General features: G+C 49.5%; 1 protein-coding gene across 1 annotated transcript in view; it reads left to right on the top strand.

The window, feature by feature from the left end:
- The first annotated feature begins 1,167 nt into the window (after positions 1-1,167).
- ANKFN1 (ankyrin repeat and fibronectin type III domain containing 1) overlaps positions 1,168-9,441 on the top strand; it is an 87,542-nt gene continuing 79,268 nt past the window's right edge. Inside the window, exon 1 of the mRNA XM_038757320.1 lies at positions 1,168-1,203. The gene's annotated coding sequence lies outside the window, so the exon portion shown is untranslated. The remainder of the gene's footprint in view (positions 1,204-9,441) is intronic.

Genomic DNA, 9,441 nt, shown 5'->3' with positions numbered 1-9,441 from the left:
TTAAAGCAAAATAATTGGGAGCATTCAGCCCTTCTAAATATTTACACGGGGCTGATACAAATATTTATTTACACAACGCCTGTTTGCAATTGTTTATCACCCCAAAGCCCTTTGCAGTCCATCCGATTGTACTTCCCTAAGGCTTGAATTCTGGACTGAACTTACCAGAGTGAAATCTCCCCATTCCAATTCATTGTCCCGTGTACATTTTTGACACAGTGTTTGCATTCCTCATGTACTATGGAAAGCGATCTTGCTGCCGACCTTTGAAAGCACAGACCCTGAGTCTCTCTAATGCCCATTTATCTGATCTCATTACATTCCCCTGGTTCAGTGGGCTCAATTGGAGCCCTTTTTTTTTGCGGTATCTGTTAAGTGTTTACTATGTGCCAGGCACTGTACTAAATGCTGGGTGGATAAAAACTAACCAGGTTTGACACAGACCATGACTCACTTGGGGCTCACAGTCTTAACCCCCATTTTACAACAGATGAGGAGAGGCCCAAGGAAGTTAAGTGACTTGCCCAAGGTCAGATGACAGACAATTGGTGGATCCAGGATTAGAACCCAGTGCCTTCTGACACCCAGTCCCGAGCTCTAACCACTTGGCCATGCTGCTTCACGCTACAGTTGCCGTCTTTGTCGATGTTGATTATGCCGATATCACTTGCAAACTTGTTTAACCCTTCCTTAGCCCTCAGGGATCTATGTCTGTTTATGGGGTTCCCTGAACAACGTCCAAATGGAACAGACATAGGCATGTTCATTCATTCATTCAATCGCATTTATTAAGCACTTACTGTGTGCGAACCACTGTACTGAGCTCTTGGGAGAGTACAATACGATAACAGACACATTCCTGCGTACAACGAGCTCACAGTCTAGAGGGGGAGGCAGACGTTAATATAGATAAATAAAGACGCATACATATATATGTGCATGTCTTCCCTACTCCTCCTCCCTCCTGCATCGCCTGTGTAGTTGGATCTAAGTGCTTAGAACAGTGCTCTACACATAGTAAGTGCTTAATAAATACCATTTATTGATTGACTGATGGGATTGGGGGGTGGGTGGGAGGTAAGGACTCAATAAATACCACCGGTTGATTGATTTGACCAGCAGATGATTTCTAAACTACCTTTCCATTTTCTTTCTATTTTAGAGTCGGCCCTTTAGGACCAGGCCTGCAGCCTGCGGGAAAATGTGAGTAGTGGCACCTCCTTCCCTGCCGCACCTGATGACAGGGTGGATTTATTGCATCACGCTTCCCCAGCCTGGCCCCCAGTGCCCTCTATGTGCCCCCATGCCCCTTCCCGAGGCCCATCATGTCCCTCGGTGACCCCCATTTCTCACCGGGTCCCTATGCCTGCTTTCCAAACTAAAGAGCATTTCAGGCACTCAGAGGAAAGACGGGATCCAGGGGTGGGGGTCTGGGTGGGGCTTCCGGCGAGATCAACTGGCCTGGGTGGGAGTTCCTTCCTTTGGAAACTGAAATTAAATGATAACCAAGCCTAGGGATCCTCCTGCCCCCCGGGTGGGACCAGTTACTCACAACCCACATCGGGCACATCGTGGGTGCCCAGCGCTGTGTCAAAAACCAGGGGGTAGACACAAGAGAATCGGATCCGACACAGCTCCTCCCCATCCCCCATGGGGCTCCCAGTCTCAGAGGGAGGGGGGTGTCCTTCTCCCCATTTTCCAGCAGAGGAATTGAAGGCCCGCAGAAGTCCGTAGACTTGCCCAAAGTCATGCAGTGGACCCATAGTGGAGGTGGGGGAGGACGCGATGCCCCGGCTCACAGGCCTGGGCTTTTCCCCGCGCTGTGAACGAGCTCCCAGAAGCGCCTAGTTGGCCCTCCACAGCCACTGTGACTCTCCCTCCTCCGCAAGAGCAGTGGGCTTGAAGGGGTCACCTGGGAAGTGTGGCTAGGGACTGCCTCGGTCTCCACCCCCCACACTTCCCCACTCTCCTAAAAATAATAATAATAATGGCTTTCTTAAGCATTTACTATGCACCAGGCACTCTACTAAGTGCTGGGGTGGATACAAGCCATTTGGGTTGGACACAGTCCCACGAGGGGGTCACAATCTCAATCCCCATTTTACAGATGAGGAAACTGAGGCCCAGAGAAGTGAAGCAGCTGCCCAAGGTCACATGGCACCTAGTACATGGAAAATGGAAGTTAGAGGGTTGCCTTGTGGGAAGTGACCCCAGTAGCCCTTCCTGAGACACCTGCCCTTCCTGAGGGAGAAGAGGGATGCTACTGCTACTACTACTACTACTACTACTAATAATGGCATTTATTAAGTGCTTACTATGTGCAAAGCACTGTTCTAGGCACTGGGGAGGTTACAAGGAGATCAGGTTGTCCCACGGGGGGCTCACAGTCTTAATCCCCACTTTCCAGATGAGGGAACTGAGGCCCAGAGAAGCGAAGTGACTTGCCCAAAGTCACACAGCTGATAATAGGCAGAGCCGAGATTCGAACCCATGACCCTCGACTCCAAAGCCCGTGCTTTTTCCACTGAGCCATGCTGCTTCTCTACTACTGCTGCTATTACTACAACCACTATAGCTACTACTACTAGTTGTGATACTATTGCTACTACTACTACAACTATTGCTACTGCTTCTATAACTACCATTAGTGCTCTTCCTATTGCTGCTGATGCTATTATTATCACTTAGCTTGGCTAGCTTGAAGAGTAGCCAAAACACCATCCATATTGGTTTCCCAAGGTGAAAGGGCTTTTTTGCTTTTGTTTTTCTTGAATAATAATGATGGCATTTGTTATGTGCTCACTATGCGCAAAGCACTGTTCTAAGCACTGGAGTAGACACAAGGTGATCAGATCGTCCCACGTGGGGCTCACAGTCTTCATCCCCATTTAATAGATGAGGTCACTGAGGCCCAGAGAAGTTAAGTGACTTGTCCAAAGTCACACAACTGACAATTGGCAGAGCCGGGATTTGAACCCATGACCTCTGACTCCCAAGCCCGGGCTTTTCCCATTAAGCCATGCTGCTTCTCTCAATCAATTGAAGCTCCCCAAAGAGGCAGTTTGCCGTATGAAACGAGCATACACCTAAGAGTAAAGAGGTCCCTGTCCTATTCCCAACTCTGCCCCAGGACTGCTGGGCATCTGGGCGCAAGTCACTTAACCTCTCTGAGCTTCAATTTTCCTGTCTGTAAAATGGAAATAAGATCCCTGCTTTCCCTCCCCCTGAGATTGGGAGCCTCAGGTGGGACAGGGGCTGTGTCCAGTGGGATCATCCTGCAACTGCTCTAACACTTGGCAGAGAGTAAGAACTTAATAAAAGCCAAAATTTCTAAGAGCAGATACCCAGTCCCCCAAATTTTGCCCCGAAAGCAAGAACAACATCTTTGAATTATCACTGTGCTAGCACTGGCTTTCTGCTTTTTAAAATACGGTATTTAAGCGATTACTCTGTACCAGGCACTGTGTTAAACACTGCGGTGAATACAAGATAATCCAAGTCCAACATGAGGCTCGCAGTCTTAATCCCCATTTTACGGATGAGATAACTGAGGCACAGAAAAGTTAAATGACTTGGCCAAGGACACACAGCAGGTAAGTGGCGGAGCCAGGATTAGGACCGAGGTCCTCTGACTCCAAGGCCCTCCCTCTTTCCACTGAGCCGCACTGCAACTTGTGGTTTAATAGACTGCATTTAGGAGAAACTTGTTGCATTGTACTAAGAGTTAAATTCCATTTAGTAGGATACAGTTTTATACCAGATGCCGGAGGTGTCGGTGACAATATTTTGCTTTTTGCCTTTTATTCCGATATCTATCCATGAAGATATGATGAGTATTGTCGATCGATTGACAGCACATGCCTCATGGGAATGTCTTGGCAATCGCTGCCCCCCGTGTTACCCATAGTTCGTGGGTCGGGGCATTTATCTGCCATCGCTGTCTGCTGTTGACATGTGTGGCGGATTTGGTGTTGAGGTACGGGTGATCCTTGTGCTACATGGGGGATTTTCTACTTCTTTATGAACATGCCAACTGTAGAGTTCCCATAGCATTCTTTTTACATTAAAATATTGGATTTCTAAAATAATGTTACCATGGATTAGTGGTTTGTGAAACCACTCAGACAGAACAGGGATATTCAGCTGAGGTGTAGAAAAGGCAGCCTTAATCGTCTTTGTGGACCAAATTCCACCCTTCCGTCTTCCTGGGCGGCAGCGTGGCTGAGGGGAGAGAGGACAGCCCTGTCCCGCAATCGAAAAGGGAGGGAGAGTGGGGAATAATAATCATAATTATGGTATTTGTCAAGTGCTTACTCTGTGCCAGGCATCATACTAAGGGTTGGGGTGAATACGAGCAAATCAGGTTGGACACATAGTCATTCCATTCATTCTTTCATTCAGTCGTATTTATCGAGCGCTTACCGTGTGCAGAGAACTGTACTAAGCACTTGGGAAGTACAAGTCAGCAACATATAGAGATGGTCTCACATCTCTATATGGGCTCACGGCCTAGAAGGGGGAGACGGCTCCCACTGTAAAGATCGTGAAACTGAGGCCCAAGGAGGCCAGCTGACTTCATCAATCGTATTTATTGAGCGCTTACTGTGTGCAGAGCACTGTACTAAGCGCTTGGGAAGTACAAGTTGGCAACATATAGAGACAATCCCTACCCAACAGTGGGCTCACAGTCTAAAAGGACTTAACGAAAAAGGACTTAACGAAAAAGGACAGTCAGGTCTCAGAGCAGGCCTGAGGAAGAGCTGGGATTGGAACCCAGGTCTCTGACTCCCAACTCTGAGCTCCTCACCACAGCCTACGCCACCCCAAAGGATGATTTGTCTCATGGTCGACTGAGGGAGAGCGCTGGGGGTCCAGATCATCCAGCCCCTGAATGGCCGGAGTCCCGGCTTACTTCGGGGGCAGATCCAGAATAGGGTCCCAGCAATGACTCCTTCACCAGCTCCGTGTCTGACCCACGGAGTCTGCTTCCCGCACTCACGGCTCCTGGAGAGGAGAGTCATCAGCGTGGTTTAGGGGAAACAGCCCAGACTTGAGAGTCAGAGGTTGTGGATTCTAATCCCTCCTCCGCCACGTGTCAGCTCTGTGACTTTGGGCAAGCCATTTAACCTCTCTATGCCTCAGTTACCTCATCTGCAAAATGGGGATGAAGACTGTGAGCCCCACGTGGTACCATCTGTTTATCTTGTATCTACCCCAGAGCTTAGAATAGTGCTTGGCACGTAGTAAGCGCTTAGCAAATACCAACATTATTATTATTATTATCAATGCTGCCGAGCCAGGCCGAGTGAGCTACCCCGAGGGTGATAAAATGCACAATTACGGTTCAAGAGGTACCCAGCAGGAACAGGGGGCCTGCTGCCAGCAGGGATGGCGTTCTGCAATTTGTGGTTTTGCAATTTCTCTTGAAGCAGACAACACCCTGGCTCTGGTTCAGTGCCCCACGGTGGGGATGGGGAGAGAGAGTCCCCTCCGGGGCTGCGGCTGCTCCTGGAAAGCCAGGGAAGATTCATGAAGTCAGACCGAAGGAATGCTGGTGTGCCCCGGCTCAGGGGGCACCTGAGGGAGCAGCTGGGCCTGTGACTGGCTCTGAAGGCAGTGGGGGCCTTTCAAAATGGTTGCACTGGTGTCCGGCTCGGGAGGCTGGGGGGCGGGGAACCCAAGGGAGCGGCTGTGCCAACGGTCGGGATTCCAGCTCCAACTTGGATCAGGCGATCCTGCCAGCCACCGAGCGTGGCTCTCCGGCCTCCCTGAGCCTCAGCTTGGCTCGGTCAGAGCTGCGCTCTTCGCCTCCGCCCTCCTACATTGGTCACTGGATCTGAAGGGCCCCATCGAGCTCTCTCGTCTTTGCGCCTTTCAGATTTCCGTGGGCCTGGCAAAGCCTCCTTTAAATGCCTTTAATAATGACACTATGTCATAAAAATAATAGGATAATCATCATCATAATAACAGTATGTTTTAAGTGTGTACTAAGTGCTAAAGCACTGCGCTGAGCACTAGGGATCGGTAAGGGATCATCAGGTATTGATGTGGGACGGACTGTGTCCAACCCTATTTGCTTGTACACACCCCAGCGCCTGGCACACAGTAAGCACCTAACAAATCGAACAATCATTATTCTGCTTATTAGACACAGTCTCTGCTCCACACAGAGCTCCCACTCTAAGAGGGTTGGAGGGCATCACTCAGTAGTAATTACTGAGGGCTTTCTGTACTGTACTAAGCACTTGAGAAAGGATACAGAGAAGTAGCGTAGCTCAGTGGAAAGAACACGGGCTTTGGAGTCAGAGGTCGTGGGTTCAAACCCTGGCTCCACCAATTGTCAGCTGTGTGACTTTGGGCAAGTCACTTAACTTCCCTGTGCCTCAGTTCCCCCATCTGTAAAATGGGGATTAAGACTGTGAGCCCCCCGTGGGACACCTGATCACCTTGTAACCTCCCCAGTACTTAGAACAGTGCTTTGCACATAGTAAGCGCTTAACAAATACTATCATCATTATTATTACAGCAGAGTTGGTAGACATGCTCCCTATCCACAGTCTTACAGTCTAGAGCATGGTTCTTATAACCCTTACAGATGAAAAACTGAGGTCCAGCTGCATAAAGTGACTTGCCCAAGGTCACCCGGAAGGCCAAGGTCAGTGCTGAGATTAGACCCCAAGTTTGAATCCAGTTCCGAGGAGTGTGCTCTTTCCACTAAACCACACTGCTTCTCATTATGCCACTGATCTCATCTTGGAACCCACTTGGAATCCCATGAGGCTAGGTTGTCTACATGGGACCTGAGGTCCCCGCCTTCTCCTCTGAGTCTAAAACAACCTTTTCACCTGAGACCGGGCCCCACCGCCAGTTTCCGAGGTAGCACTCATCAACGCTAGAATAATTTGTCCTGGCTTATGGCTTTTACCTCTGGAATCGCTCTGCTGACGTCTGTTTGCTTTCTTTTATGGCGGCGAATCTCTGTGCTGAAGGATTTAGAGCAGCGCGAAGCATAATCCCTGTATTCTTCTCCTCCTCACTCTGTCATATCAAAACAGCTTCTTTGCTCTCCCCCCACATGCTCCTGGGGTGTCTGGGGTGGCCACAGTGAACCTCACTGGACATTGCATTGATGGCATATAGCAGTGTAAGTGTTTCACTCTGTCTGTGGTATGTGTTAAGCGCTTATCATGTTCCAGGCACTGTTCTAAGAACTGGGGTGGATCCAACCTCATCCAACCTGATTAGCTTGCATCTACCCCAGCATTTAGTACATTGCCTGGCACATAGTAAGCACTTAACAAATACCATGTTTATTACTATCATCATTATTACGGTAATTAATTTGGAAAAGTCCACCTTCCACATGGGACTCAGGGTCTTAATCCTCCTTTTACAGATGAGGTAACTGAGGCACAGATTAGTCGTGTGACTTGCCCATGGTCGCACAACAGACACGTGCCAGAGCTGGTATCAGAACGCAGTCTTTCCGAATCCCAGGCCCAAGCTCTATCCACTAGACCACACTGCTTTCCAGGTTAGGTAGGAAGATCTGAATCATGCTCCTTCGGACACAGTCAGAGAAATCCCTGCCTTGGATGATCCGTAATCCCCGGGCCTGGAGTGCGAAAGCCTCTCAGTCAATCTGTGGTATTTATTGAGTGCTCACTGTGGGGAGAACACTGAACTAAACACTTGGGATTGTACAATACAACAGAGTTGGTGGACACATTCCCTGCCCTCAAGAACCTTACTGTCTAGGGGGGAGACAGATATTAAAATCAATTACGGACATAAGTGCTGTGGAGCTGGGAGGGGAGATGAATAAAGGGAGCAAGTTGGGGCGACGCAGAAGGGAGTTGGGGAAATGAGGGTTTAGAAAGGGAAGACTTTTTGGAGGAGATGTGCCTTCAGAAAGGCTTTGAAGTGGGGAGAGTAATTGTCTGTCAGACAGGAGAAAGGAAGGTATTCCAGACCAGAGGCTCACTCACTTCTCTAGAAGGCATGGAACTGAGAGAGAGCAATCCAAATTAGTGTCTCTTCTGGATAACAGTGATTTCCTCCATTGTGTTGCCAAACCTTTTCGTTTATTGCATTGCCGTTACCAAGTATGATTCTAGGATCTAAGAATGCCTGGACATCGGCTGTATTTTGAGTTAGAGAGGTCCCCGCCGACCCCCCAGTGATTGGTCTCGTTTCCCTATGGTTGAGGGTCAACATTGTTTAGTACCGTGCAAAACGCTTAGTAAACTGCTCCGCATACAGTAAAAGTTCAATAAATGCCATTGACTGATAGATCGTGTCACCGTAACTGTCATGTCCATTACATAAGCATGGTATTGGTTTAGTGCTTACTGTGTGCCAAGCACTGTCCTAAACGCTGGAGTAGATACGAGTTAATCAGGTTGGATGCAGTTCCTGCCCCACATGAGGCTCAGGGTCAAACTGGAAAGGAGTAGGATTTAATCCCCATTTTACAGAGGAGGAAAGTGAGGCACAGAGAAGTGAAGCAATTGGCCCAAGGTCACACAGCAGGCAAGTGGCAGAGCCAGGATTAGAACCCAAGTCCTTCTGATTCCCCGGGCTTTTCCACTAGGCCACACTGCTTCTCTGTGGGTATAGAATGTGTCTGTTATACTCTTAGTACAGTGCTCTGCACACAGTAAGCACTCAATGATTGATTGACTGACAACTACCTCCATCAATCAGGGAGTGTCCATTGGACACCGGGAATCTGCCTGGACTCGGCCTTCCCCCATACACCAATCAATCAATGGTATTTAATGAGTGCTTACTACGTGCAGAGCACTATTCTAAACATCTGGGAGAAAGTCCAACAGAATTATTGCATTGCAGAACAGCCCGCGCCTGGATGTGTGGTGTCTGAGTGGAGCTGAGGGTCACGGGCCTCTCCCTGACTGTAGGGTTTCTCCGGGACACGGGTCTCCCCCCACCCCCACACCACCACCCCACAAGAGCTGGATCTCCTCCACTCCCAAAGAGCCGTGTCCGTTTCCAGACCTTCGAGACGTGCAAAAATAATAGGTTCAGACGCAATTATTCAATTTTCTGGTGGCTGCTTCAACCTCAGCCTCGACCATCAGGAACTCATTTGCATTGGAAATTGCTTTTTACAAGCTGAAATGGGAAGATAATTATTATTTACTAAATACGCTCCGCATTACGGGACCAACCCCTCCCCGGCTTCGGCCTCTTCCCGTCTCCGTCGGCTGGAAAGGGAGCGAGAGAGCAGGCCGGGTGGGTGGGCAGGCGGGAGAGCAGGCGGGGAGACCGCTGCTTTCCCACAGCTCAGGCATCTAACGGTTCTGGCCACCACAGCCGTCCCTGCCCGGGAAAGGGAGCCGCGGTCAACGCGGCGTCCTTCCTCCTGGGGTTGGCGTCGCTGTGGCCCCGGAGGCTGCTGGTAGGTGGGTGGGACATGGG

This window comes from Tachyglossus aculeatus, chromosome 15 (genome assembly GCF_015852505.1).
Source record: "Tachyglossus aculeatus isolate mTacAcu1 chromosome 15, mTacAcu1.pri, whole genome shotgun sequence".
Taxonomy (NCBI): domain Eukaryota; kingdom Metazoa; phylum Chordata; class Mammalia; order Monotremata; family Tachyglossidae; genus Tachyglossus; species Tachyglossus aculeatus.
This window is presented reverse-complemented; position numbering and strand designations above follow the sequence as displayed.